Source organism: Mixophyes fleayi, chromosome 3 (genome assembly GCF_038048845.1).
Source record: "Mixophyes fleayi isolate aMixFle1 chromosome 3, aMixFle1.hap1, whole genome shotgun sequence".
In the NCBI taxonomy this organism is placed as follows: domain Eukaryota; kingdom Metazoa; phylum Chordata; class Amphibia; order Anura; family Limnodynastidae; genus Mixophyes; species Mixophyes fleayi.
Window position 1 is genome coordinate 145151866 of NC_134404.1, and position 14442 is coordinate 145166307.

Below are 14442 nucleotides of genomic sequence, written 5' to 3' on the forward strand. Positions count from 1 at the left end.
AAGATGGTAATGCTGGTAGGATAATTATCACAAGATTTTCATCTTCATCCTCCGTGTTTCAGCTATATAAAATAGGTCTCAAGGTGGATGAGATACAATGTTTGGGACTCCATTTTATAGTCACATTATCCAATCAGATTTCAACTTCCCAAAAAGTCAATATATATTATTACAATTGAATTTGAAAAACATGTACTTGTTGATGTTATCCCGGATGCATATGTGACACCCCAAAATCTGAGTACCCTGGGGTGTATCTATATGTTTTTAATTTGTTAATTTAATTTGTTAATTGTTAAAAGTGTTTATAAAGATTTAAAAAAAAAATATATATTTCTTGAGGGAGAAGTGACAGTTGGGGAGTGGTTGGTGGTTGCCGCGGGTGACAGGGAGAGAAGAGAGCGATACTCAGGATCGCTGAGAGAGATTCCTGTGTCTGCATAGACTGAGAGAGAAAAATAGGGACAGAATGAAAACCGGACAAAGCGATATATAAGCAGATTAAAAGTGAAGAAAGTATAAGAAGAGAAGAAGTGAGCCAAAGAGAGGTGTGAGTAAAAAGGAAAGTGCAGAAAACAAATAAGCAGTAGAGAGATCTGTGAAATCGCACTAAACAGAGACTGCGCTATGTACTGAGGACAGTGTGAGAGGAGAGAAAATAGAGAGGTCTGTGAATACACACAAAAGAGACTGTGTAATACAAAAGATCACCAGTTTATTTGGCGTGAAAAAGTAATTTATGGGCCCCAACCACGTGCACCACCTCTACAAATAATTATTGAAATATATGATGTGGGTCTTAAAGTTCTGTTGAGAAATTAATCTCTTAATCGTGTTAAGTTATGTATTGATATTAGGTAATTATATATATATATATATATATATATATATATATATATATATGTACGGTCGTGAAGATTAATAATTTGCTCTGGCAAAAATATCCATAAACATAGAATTCCAATAAATTATTAGTGTTATTAGTATGGTAAATGTAAAGGTTTGTCAATTGTAAATAGTTTCAAAGTGATAAGATAATGTTTAAAAATAACAGAGTAGTTCTTATTAATAAAAGGAAGTAAGTTAAGAATACACTTATGTCATTTTAAATCTCTGGATAAATCTCCTTACCTCTCTGGTGCAATTTCAACGTATTACTCTAAATAACATCACACGGGGTATTACAAGCATATTTTAAAAATACTTTATATATATCAGTATATAAATAGGTTACCTACATGGTTACATTTCGTAATTTGTCACTCCAAAATGTTTATTGGTTAAACCCCATCACAAGTAGACCCCCTATACTGAAAGGGCTCTGCTAATTAGCCCTCCCTGCACTCCTTTAGTAATGCTGACAAATTCTTGAAATGAAAATGCTTTTGTTTTCCACAATAGAAATAGCAAAGTCATAGGAAAATCCCTACAAAACCACTCATCAGTTGTTTAAAACCTGAGCATTTGGCCTATTACATAGCAGCTTTGTGATTTCATCATGCATGCTCACACCCATGCAATCCTTGCACGCGTACAAGCACACTCCTAGACGCTGATAGGCCACAATGTGCTTCCCGTTGCTTTAGTAAGAGGGGAAGCAGTGTAGCGAATACTTAACTACACTAGATATAAACAGGCAAACACATTAAGGCATCCTTTTGAAGTTGGGGGTATGATTTGAAAGTTAAAGTCAAGGACAGAAGATTTTATTTTTACATATACATTTCTGTCCCCCTTAACCCTTTATATATTTTTCTAATTTTTTTTTATTTATTTTTTTAAATATATTTCCTGCAATTTTTTTTGAATCTTCTACCATTTAAAGGCAAAGGGTTTGCATTAAGAAAGGTCAGAAGACAGACATTTATCCAAAAGCACATCATTATGCTACATAAAACTTAGAATGCGCAGTTTGTCAAATTATAGACACTGGAATTCCAGTAGCCATACCGATTCCACAGATAAATATCCAAAGGACAAGGAAGATAAAGCAGCTTTAAATTAAGCAGGATAAAAGAAGGCTGGGCACCAGGAGAAGAAAAAGGAGGAAAGAAGAAAAAAAAAAAAAAGCTGCTAATACTGAAACTCCTGAAAGTTTCTTTGCTTTATCCTAGCGTAACACATCTGGAATTTTCAATAAATAACGTTAAGTATTCACATCTTGTAAGCAGAGCTTTAGTGCCAGGACTCTGCCAGTCGTTGGTCAAATTCTCCTATTAGTCTTTTAATGTGGGCAAATTTGTTGTGCAGATATTCACATCTGTACTTTTCTTCATAATAGTTCGGACTTGCCTCTTTAAATTTTCTATACTCTTTGATAACCTCTTCATGTACAATCTTCTATTCCTTAGATCCAGGAGAAAGACGCTTCCTATGTGCATCAAGCTGCATAAATTTTCTAGTGACACTTTCTACTCTGGCATGCAAACTCCGGTATTCATCATATTCTGAGTTGAAGTCCTCTTTGTAACTTTGTCTCTGCTCATTAGACACAATAACAGTGTATTTTACGTAATCTGGTAACTCGGTGGTAGATGAAGGATCGGACGAAGTGCAGGTTACTTGAACATCTTTCTTCTCATCTGGACTTGGACTCTGATCCATCTTTACAATCTCTTCTTTTTTTAGGTGTACTGGCTTGTCTTCCTCCATGGGTTCAGGGTCCAGTTTTTTGCAGTCTTTATCCTTGTGTTTTTTTGTGTTTTTTGCCTTTTTGTGCAATATGACGCTTTTATCATCCGTTGGATCAGAGCTTCCCAACTTAATTGGAGTTGGTAGAGAGTTATCCAGAGCAGTCCTAGAAGTATATTTTTCTTGCTGTCCTCATAGGTGCTGCCGTTTTGACTGAAACTGTCCATGGGCAGATCTTGAGTCCCCCAACCCTCAGGGGTACTGGGAGAATTGGAGTTAGAGTTTATATTTTGGGGGTTTGAGGGTGGAAGGGGTGCAGGTGCTGGTTTTTCATTGGTTAAACCCAAATGGCCATTTAAAGTCGGATGCACTCTGTTTGTAAGATGAGATATCCTCTGCTTCTTATTCACTAACGGATCAATGAATTCCGTATCCAGAAAACGTTTCTGAGGAGTTGGAGATGTAGATGTAGCACCTCGAGGAGATTCTGATTGAATGGAGCTGGGAGCATTCTGAGGCTGATTAAGTTTTCTAGAAAGAACTCTGTCTAATAACTGTTTATTTCCTTCCAAGTATCCAGGCCGATCTCTCTGTATTTCTTTGTAAACAAAATCCTTAAGTGTATATGAATTGTCCTTGGTGTTCATATTGGCAACCTGTTGCAGGATAACACCAAGGGAGTTCTTGTCTTTTTGATTAACGCCATCTTTATGTAAACGAGCGAGTATCTCTGGTTTCTTATATGGCTTCAGTGCCAGCAGATGAATCACCCTTTCCCTATATGGCCGTTGTGCAATACTGCTGCTGATATTAGTCTTCCGTATGGTGCTTGCAGGATTAATGGGTGTGGACCTTTTCTTTTCTGGTGCTGTATCTAGAATATTATTTGCTGGTTTACGAATCTGGACCCTCTTCCCTACAAATGGACCACCAGGCTTTATCACTTTTGTACTACAACTTCTAGTTTGTTCTTCTGCCTGGGTCATATGGTCTTTTGTTAGCCGGTAGGAGTCATTAGTGGCACATACTGTGATTTTATTGTGTATGACTCCCAAACAGTTCAGTTTAGACAAACCAGTGCTTGACACTGTTTGCTGGATACAGTCAAAGCTGTCTTAAGGGGTTATCTTTTCCCACATTTGACAGATAGAAGTTAAAGTTGTGCATTTCATTGGGGCAATCTGATTTTGGGATCTTGATACATCCTTGAAGTCCCTGAAATTGAATAGATGGTCATGCAGGTATCGAATTCTTAGTGTTCTGATGGCTCTCCAAGACTCTGAAGGCGATCTCAGTGAGTTTAACTTGAAGCACGGTGACCTGGTCCTGTGTCCTCCTCCCGCAGGACAGCCCGTACCTCCCCTCCTCACTAAGAGCCGCCATCTTCCTCGCTCACACCCTCTTCCCCTCCCGACTCTCACAAGAGCAGGGGGTTTTGTATATCACAGCCCCAACCACGTGCACCACTTCTACAAATAATTATTGAAATATATGATGTGGGTCTTAAAGTTCTGTTGAGAAATTAATCTCTTAATTGTGTTAAGTTATGTATTAATGTTAGGTAATTATATATATATATATATATATATATATATATATATATATATATATATATATATATATGTGAAGATTAATAATTTGCTCTGGCAGAAACATCCATAAACACAGAATTCCAATAAATTATTAGTGTTATTAGTATGGTAAATGTAAAGGTTTGTTAATTGTAAATAGTTTCAAAGTGATAAGATAATGTTTAAAAATAACAGAGTAGTTCTTATTAATAATAATGTCATTTTAAATCTCTGGATAAATCTCCTTACCTCTCTGGTGCAATTTCAACGTATTACTCTAAATAACATCACACGGGGTAATACAAGCATATTTTTGGCGTCACAAACAGCATTCCAGAGTACAGATAATGTCACAAGAACGGCAAGAAATGGAGGAAACATCTGGAGCAAGTGACAGTGGCCCCAGGCCCAGAGCCCCACAGACATTTCCACTTAATCTCATAACATTGCCATACTACTTTGGCGGTCCCTGGTTACCCATCTATTCTGGGGATCTTCATGATGCAGACCACAACAACCTAATTGAATTCAAGAACAAGATACGATCTATGATTCGCTTATACCCACTTACTGAATTGCAACAGGTGGAGATCCTTATTGGACAACTCAAAGGCTCTGCTTTGAGAAAAGTTACCTCCTGGCCCTCAGGAGAAAAGAAAAATGTAGAGCAAATTCTACAACGATTGACAAAAACATTTGAGGTCAGTACCATTTCGGAACTCAAGATTAAGTTCTATGTACGGAAGCAGCTACTCTGGGAAATGCTTTGAGACAACGCGCTAGGCCTGCAAGAGGCTTTACGGGCTATACAAGCATTAGATGAAGATGAAGTAAGGAATGTGGAGGAGACCCTGGTGAATCAGTTTATTGATGGAGTGAATAATGATAATGTTAAGACACAATTGAGATTACTTCGTATGCAATTACCAGAACATAATTTTTGGGATTTCAAAGAGGCCACTATTCAGATGGTGGGATGCAATCTTGTACGGGAGATACCATTCCCAGAAATGCCAGGTTACAAAGAATTCAAAAATCCTGGGAAGACCATAGTTCAAAGCATCCAAACTTCACCCGTTGATCCACTTCGAGTACTAAAATCCCAAATTGAGGAGTTAACCACTGGAATGGCGGAGATGTGTCGGGAGATTCGTAACCTCAAGAGTCCGCCGAATCCCCCAGTAACAGAACCTAGGTGGCGAATAGAGAGAAGAAGGGCCACCAGTGATTGGTGGGAGCCTCCACAGAGAAATGAAAGGAGAGCTTCTGACCGTTCCGATCTCCAAAGACGACCCATCTGCCACCGCTGCAACAGGAGCGGCCATATAGAACAAAATTGCCAACAAAGTGAGCAATTAAATGACGAGACCTCGATGGAGGAGGACCGATTCTCGGGAGGAACCATGGCAATAGAGCCAACTGCACAAGAGGGGTGTCCTTGTTACGTAGGAGAATGCCCCCACCTAAAGGTCCAGATAAACAGAGTTGTGCTGCCTGCAGTTTTGGACACGGGCTCCCAGGTGACAACGATATGCCTATCCGAGTTCCTACACCATTGGGAGGAGCAAGAAATTATGTCTGCACCTAGCACTTGGCCACACCTACTGGCTAGCAATGGTCAATCAATTACATATCGTGGCTACTGGAAGACCGACATGCAGATAGGAAAGAGCACTTTACTCCAGCAGGGATTTGTTATCACCAATGTCCAGAAAAGTGATGTACCTCCAGTAATCATTGGAATGAATGTTCTTCAAAATTGTCCAGAAGAGTTAATAGAAGCCCTCAAGAGTAAATCCAAGACAATGGTGCAGCCCGCAAAGCCGGCCTTTCAACATACTGTTCGGCTCCTACAGAGTTATCAAAAGTTCGCTGGTCCCCATATAAAGGTTTTGGGCACTGTCAAATGGTTTAATGTGCATAAGGGCTATGGATTTATAAACAGGAATGACACCAAGGAAGACGTGTTTGTACACCAGACTGCCATTAAGAAGAACAACCCACAGAAGTATCTTCGCAGTGTGGGAGATGGAGAGACTGTAGAGTTTGATGTGATAGAAGGGAGGAAAGGTGCTGAGGCAACTAATGTAACTGGCCCTGGTGGTACTCCAGTCCAAGGCAGCAAACATGCAACAGATCGCATCTATTATAGACATTATTCATATTGCAAAGATCCTCCACAAAACTATCAGCAAAACTACCAAAAAAGAGAAACCGATGGAGAGAAGTCAGAAGATATTGAAAGTGTGCCAGAGGCAGAGTGTCCTAAGCTGGAAAACCCTTACCTGAAATGTCCCTATTCACCATACTACTTAAGGAGACCATAGGGATATAGACTGCAGTATCCTAATGCCACTCCAGTACAGAATGCAGTGACAATAGGGAGCAAAGTGCTAAAAAAGAAAAACCAGCGGCACAGTAACTTAGACTATCAGTGGGAACCAATTCCATACATTGTAACTGATATATCTAGAGAAGGGGTAGTTGTCTACCGTGTGACAAGAGAAGATGGTCTTCGGGAAAGCCTGGTCCACAGGGATCAGCTTAAGTTGTGTCCAATGCAACCTAATAGTAACCTAGAACCAGAAAATGAGTTCCACCCCTTAGGTATAGACACCAGTATGTTAAGTCATGAAGACTGTGAGCAATGTTGTGTCATATAATTACGTGAAAAATGTCTCAAATCAAACTGTAATATGCAAATATTTCATGAGAAAAGTGAATGTCTGTAAAAAAATGTTCAGGCAATTTCTAGTGCGTACGGACACGCATGTTTTTAGTGGGGAAGTATGTGACACCCCAAAATCTGAGTACCCTGGGGTGTATCTATATGTTTTTAATTTGTTGATTTAATTTGTTAATTGTTAAAAATGTTTATAAAGATTTAAAAAAAAATACAAATATTTCTTGAGGGAGAAGTGACAGTTGGGGGTGGTTGGTGGTTTCCGGGGGTGACAGAGCGAAAGGAGTGCGATACTCAGGATCGCTGAGAGAGATCCCTGTGTCTGCATAGACTGAGAGAGAAAAATAGGGACAGAATGAAAACCGGACAAAGCGATATATAAGCAGATTAAAAGTGAAGAAAGTATAAGAAGAGAAGAAGTAAGCCAAAGAGAGGTGTGAGTAAAAAGGAAAGTGCAGAAAACAAATAAGCAGTAGAGAGATCTGTGAAATCACACTAAACAGAGACTGCGCTATGTACTGAGGACAGTGTGAGAGGAGAGAAAATAGAGAGGTCTGTGAATACACACAAAAGAGACTGTGTAATACAAAAGATCACCAGTTTATTTGGCGTGAAAAAGTAATTTATGGGCCCCAACCACGTGCACCACCTCTACAAATAATTATTGAAATATATGATGTGGGTCTAAAAGTTCTGTTGAGAAATTAATCTCTTAATCGTGTTAAATTATGTATTAATGTTAGGTAATTATATATATATATATATATGTATGTGAAGATTAATAATTTGCTCTTGCAGAAATATCCATAAACATAGAATTCCAATAAATTATTAGTGTTATTAGTATGGTAAATGTAAAGGTTTGTCAATTGTAAATAGTTTCAAAGTGATAAGATAATGTTTAAAAATAACAGAGTAGTTCTTATTAATAAAAGAAAGTAAGTTAAGAATACACTTGTGTCATTTTAAATCTCTGGATAAATCTCCTTACCTCTCTGGTGCAATTTCAACGTATTACTCTAAATAACATCACACGGGGTATTACACATATATAAACAGAAAATCCTAAAATATATAGGCTAATACTTTAGTTGGGACTCATAAATTGGATTGTAAACCAATCAATGTTTTCTATCGGCTCAGCCCGTTATGATTAAATCAGTAGCAATTAGGCGTTTCTAGAATATCACAGCTAAACATAGTAATTTCTGAATGTTGCCATAGAAACAAAGATACCATCAGGGTGCATCCTATACAAGGTGTGGATAGCTGGTGAAATACTATTTCCTTATTATTTTTGTAATCAATTTACACTTTTTTGTCTTTTTATAATCAGATAAGTTCTATAGGAGTCATCCAAGTCTTAAAGAGGTTTCCCCTATTTGTATTATAAATAGACTTAATGCAAACTAGATCTATTATTATTAGCTTTGAACTATTTACTATTCAGTCCATATCAACTGATTCAGCCACCGCATGCAAGCTCCAAGCCAGGGCCGGACTGGGACTAAAAATCAGCCCTGGCATTTAAAGCACACAGGCCCACGTGTTGTGGGCTCTATGCACTATATTGTTGCACACTGATGCTGGCGCAGTGTGCGTTGCTGGTGCAGTACAACATGATGTAGTATGAGTGTGTGTGTGTGGGGGAGAATTATTTCTCCTAATGACCCTCAACATTGCATTGTTAGCACCCCAATTACATCAATAAATACCATGACAATACATTATTAGTGCCCAAATTACAGCAATAAATAACCCCCCCACACACACTCATACTACATCAATCAACCCCCACATTACAGCGTCCAGCATCACCCCCTAAATTACAGCATCCGCAATCACCCCCACATTACAGCATCCAGCATTACCCCCCACATTACAGCATCCGGCATCACCCCCCACATTACTGCAACGAGCATGACCCCCCACATTACAGCAACCAGCATCATCCCCCACATTACAGCAACCAACATCACCCCCCACATTACAGCATCCGGCATCACCCCCCACATTACAGCAACCAGCATCACCCCCCACATTACAGCGATACCCTCTCCTACTTATTAACAATACTAAGCCCCAAACACACTACAGCATTGCCGCCACCACGCCACCCCATACTACAGCAATACCACCAATTATACAGGCGCCACTGTAGGAAATCAATGTTTTGCTTTTTTCAAATCTCCCACAAAATAGCAACAACAGAATACTTACACACATATAGTTAACAGGAACCCTTTTCCCTCAATTAAATAGTAAGGGCAGAATTTTCATGAATCATCCCACATGAAATAAAACTCTAACATATATCTAAAAAAACCATAACTATTGAATGATCATTTGAACCCACACTCTCGGCACCCCCTTTCCCTTTGGCTCTCTCACCCACTCTCCCAGCACCCCCTTCCCCCCTGGGTCTCCCACCCCCTCTCCAAGCAGCCCCTACCCCCTGGATCTCTCACTCCTCTCCCAGCACCCCCTTCCCCTTTGGCTCTCTCACCCCTCTCCCAGCACCCCCCAGCACCCCCTTCCCCTTTGGCTCTCTCTCACACCCTCTCCCAGCACCACCTTCCCCTTTGGCTCTCTCTCAACCCCTCTCCCAACACTGCCTTCTCGTTTGGCTCTCTCACCCCCTCTCACAGCACCCTCTTCCCCTTTGGCTCTCTCACTTACCCTTCCAGCACCCCCTTCCCCCTGGGTCTCTCACCCCTCTTCCAGCACCCTCTACCCCCTGGCTCTCTCACCCCTCTTCCTGCACCCCCTACCTCCTTGGCTCTGTCACCCCTCTTCCTGCACCCCCTTCCCCCCTGGCTCTCTCACCCCCTCTTCCACCGCCCCCTAGCCCCTGGTTCTCTCACCCCCTCTCCCAGCACCCCCTTCGGCTCTCTCAAATCCTCTCCCAGCACTCCCTACCCCCTGGCTCTCTCACTCTCTCCCAGCACCCCCTTCCCCCTGGCTCTCTCACCCCTCTCCCGGGACCCCCTTCCCCTTTGGCTCTCTCACCCACTCTCCCAGCACCCCCTTCCCCCCTGGGTCTCCCACCCCCTCTCCCAGCAGCCCCTACCCCCTGGATCTCTCACTCCTCTCCCAGCACCCCCCTTCCCCTTTGGCTCTCTCACCCCTCTCCCAGCACCCCCTTCCCCTTTGGCTCTCTCTCACACCCTCTCCCAGCACCACCTTCCCCTTTGGCTCTCTCTCAACCCCTCTCCCAGCACTGCCTTCTCCTTTGGCTCTCTCACCCCCTCTCACAGCACCCTCTTCCCATTTGGCTCTCTCACTTACCCTCCCAGCACCCCCTTCCCCCTGGGTCTCTCACCCCCTCTCCCAGCAGCCCCTAACCCACTGGCTCTCTCACACTCATGATTCCCACAACTCGTCGTGGGGGTGCCGCAATTTCCGGGGGGGGGAGGGGTCGCGGGGGTGCCGCGATTTTCGGGGGGGGGGGTCACGGGGGTGCCGCGAGTTGTGGGAATCATGAGTGTGAGAGAGCCAGTGGGGTAGGGGCTGCTGTGAGAGGGGGTGAGAGACAGTGCACAGCATAACGGGGGAGGGAGCTGAGGAGTGCGCAACAGAGGTGGCTGGTTCCCGGGGAGGGACCAGCCACCAGGAAGAGTCCTGGTGGCTGCTCCAAGCACTTCAGAAGCACTAGGCACGACCCCTGCGCATACACTACCCCAATTTGCAACAGGAATTGCAAATTGGGGTAGTGTAAATTACTGCTGAAATCTCTGAATCCCGAGTTGAATCCCCATCTACAGGAAACTACTTTGTTCATTTAAATATATCATATCACATGCAGGTATTACATTAGTTACTAACCTATATAGCTGTGTGCTCAAGAATTCAACTACATGCATCAGTTCAGCTTGGAAAAATAATAGTGTAAAACAGAGCAGACGCTAAACTCCACCCATCTGTCTTTCCAGGAATTCAGTTATCTGCTTCATGAGCGAATGTGTAGACACCGTGACTTTCTGGAAACAATATTTATATATATTGAAGAGCAGCAGCGAACACTAGGCAGAATCAAGAACAGCTCATTCTCCATGACAAGTATGGTACCTGTATAATTAACAAGTCCCTTAATAACAATATCTGCAGATCATCTTGTAATCATCCAGACATGTGAATTAAAAAGGAATAGTGAATATTCTTAATTAAATGATTCCTCACATGAATGGCTAACATCCTACCCTGTTGCAGCCTTTTCGGCCAGGTACATTCCGCTGTTGCTGAGCTCCCCACCTCACTGAAAAGAATATAGACAGGCTTGTAAAGGACAAAATAAATATGGTCATAGGCACTTTCTTAGCATTTTGTTCCCACTGAAATTGAGGAATGCCTGTATTGTGGGTAACGAGTTTTGTAAAATTCTGCATTTGCATTATTAGTCAGTCTTCTGTCTACCCCCACTCCCCATCCACCGCATAACAAACCCCACCTCATTAGGTTTCAAATTAATAGCGCATAGTTTTTCCCCCCCCACTATTCTCTTCAAATGCAATGATATAGGACCGATGACGGAGAGTCCTAGTTAGTCATGTGCCTATGGCACTGACGATTGCAAGAGCTTCAGAACAGGTTAAGTGCTATATACAGTCATGGGCAAAAGTTTTGAGAATTACACAAATATTATTTTTCACAAAGTCTGCTGCCTCAGTTTATATGACGGCAATGTGCGTATACTCCAGAATGTCATGAAGAGTGATCAGATTAATTGCAATTAATTTCAAAGTCCCTCTTTTTCATGACAATAAGCCTTATCCCAAAATCAACACTTCCACTGCATTTCAGGCCTGCCACAAGAGAACCAGCTGACATTAGGTGACAAGGCTGAAGATCACTCTGTCATGCTAATTGCCTCTGATGAAATGGCAAGCTAGTGCCGAGAAATGCGTCAGGCGGATTTTATAATACTCACTGGAGATTCGGAGACTTGGAAACTTCTTACCTTTTTTACCCCGGGGTAGGACTAAGTGAATTCAACATTTATATATCGTTTTTATGGTTCATCTGAGCGGCCACTGATAAAGCTTAAGCCGCGAATGGAGGACATTGAGCCCGACATGCAGGTTTGACATATATGCTTTTTTATAAAAGCAAAGCGTTGTATGCCAGTCAAAACCTTTATACCTACGTATGTGAATACAGAGCTGTGAACGGAGGCCATTGAGCCCGCCCATAAGCTGGCCATACACGCTCATTTTTTATAGCATATTGTCTTTTACCAGTCAGTATTTTCATACTGCAACATGACAATCCAAGGAGAGTGACTTTACACACACAGTTGTGCAGATTAATCTGGAAGCCAGCCCAACGATACTGGCACTATATATAAGCCTCCTGTGGGTTTTTTTGAACCTGATTAAATTTCATTCAGTGTCATATTCGGAGGCCATTGAGCCCGCCCACAAATCGGCAATATACGTCTATCTCCGCAGTCTATTGCTTTTTGCTAGCCAGGATCTTTATACACTCATATGAGAATCTAAGGAGAGTGACTTTATACACACAGCTTTGTGGATCCATCTGGAAGTCAGCCTCATTAATATTGGCGGTATATACAAGCTCTTTGAGGTTTCTTTGAACCTGGTTATATAATACTATGTGATGCATTCTATTGATAACAAGTGATGTTATGACAGCGATGTAGTCAATAATTATATATGCTATGTAGTCTCCACAATATTGTCTCTGTTTAACTCCAGTGTGTATTTAAGCAATTTGCTTATTTTTTATTGGATCTATATTTCCATATATTAAACTTTTATGCTGATTTGAGTTTTGCGCTATCTTATGTTATTCTATTAGTTTCTACCCATTACAACGGGTCCAGATCCCGTTTAGACAGCAGCATCTCGATCTAGCATTTTAGGGAAATTAGCGTCCCGTATATGTGTGTTTGTCGTTTTATATAATAGTTAGAATAACAGACTGGAAGCTTTAAAAGGATGGTGGTGCTTGAAATCATTGTTCTTCCTCTGTTAACCATGGTTATCTGCAAGGAAACATGTGCAGTCATCATTGCTTTGCACAAAAAGGACTTCACAGGCAAGGATATTGCTGCTAGTAAGATTGCACCTAAATCAACCATTTATCGGATCATCAAGAACTTCAAGGAGAGAGGTTCAATAGTTGTGAAGAAGGCTTTAGGACTCCCAAGAACATCCAGCAAGCGCCAGGACCATCTCCTAAAGTTGATTCAGCTGTGGGATCGGGGCACCGCCAGTGCAGAGCTTGCCCAGGAATGGCAGCATGCAGGTGTGAGTGCATCTGCACGCACAGTGAGGCGAAGACTTTTGAAGGATGGCCTGGTGTCAAGAAGGCCAGCAAAAAAGCCAGTTCTCTCCAGGAAAAATATCAGGAATAGACTGATATTCTGCAAAAGGTACAGGCATTGCGCTGCTGAGGACTAGGGTAAAGTCCTTTTCTCTGATGAATCCCCTTTCAGATTGTTTGAGGCATCTGGAAAATGCTTCTCCAGAGAAAGAAAGGTGAGCGCTACCATCAGTCCTGTGTCATGCCAACAGTAAAGCATCCTGAGACCATTCATGTGTGGGGTTGCTTCTCAGCCAGGGGAGTGGGATCACTCACAATTTTGTCTAACAACACAGCCATGAACAGTTTGGCGACTTAATATAATTGTGAATAAAACCTTTGACACTTATGAAATGCTTGTAATTTGACTTCAGTATACCATAGCAACATCTGACAAAAAGGTCTAAAAACACTGAAGCAGCAAACTTTGTGAAAACCAATACTTGTGTCATGCTCAAAACTTTTGGCCATGACTGTATATTCTACATAGAACATTTACATATCAAACACTGCTAGGATTGGGGTTATATATACACAAAAGGGGATTTTTCCTTTAAAAATAATTTGTCACTAGGTTTATACAGCTCTCTTGCTGTAAAATATTATGTAAACTGACATGGAAGATAACATAACACATTAAAAGCACACTCAATTTAATGCTATCTTCTGGATGAATAGGATTATGGAGGAATCTTGTTTGATTATGAAATGTTCATTTAACATGGTGAATTTTTATTTTTTTTTGTGTTTTTTATTTATATTCCCCAATTGACAATAAAATGATTTGTAAACTTTTTTTTATTTTTTTTTTATATTTGAATAAATTTTAACTTACCAGCTTCTGTGCAACATTAATGGTTAACTACTCTGTAGATTTCAACATTTTTGCAATAGCTAAAAGGATTCCTAACAGCCTGACAGGTTTTAACATTTTAAATAGGAAATTAAAGGTGTGTCATACTGCTATCTTTGACATTCCCTTGATACATGTTTGATGAAACTCCTAGCTCACAGAAACATTTATAGTGCATGCCTATAATTGCATGCCTACCAGCTTTAACTAGCAAAATAACATAAAAAAACTTAGCAACCAAATGATCAAGTTGAGCACCTAAATAAAAAAAATATTAAATTCCAGTTTAATTTATACAATTCACCCTACAATAGATTGTTAAAATTAAATAGAATTGACATTCCAAATTATTCCTCTTCCCCACTGGTTCTAAGCAATAC

The 14442-nt window shown here is 41.0% G+C and overlaps 2 pseudogenes; one reads left to right on the forward strand and one right to left on the reverse strand.

Annotated features, from left to right (window-relative positions):
• Positions 1 to 1202: 1202 nt before the first annotated feature.
• Positions 1203 to 4016, reverse strand: LOC142144095 (RNA polymerase II elongation factor ELL2 pseudogene; annotated as a pseudogene).
• A 1958-nt stretch (positions 4017 to 5974) lies between these two features.
• Positions 5975 to 6978, forward strand: LOC142142791 (Y-box-binding protein 1-like; annotated as a pseudogene).
• The last annotated feature ends 7464 nt before the right edge of the window (positions 6979 to 14442 follow it).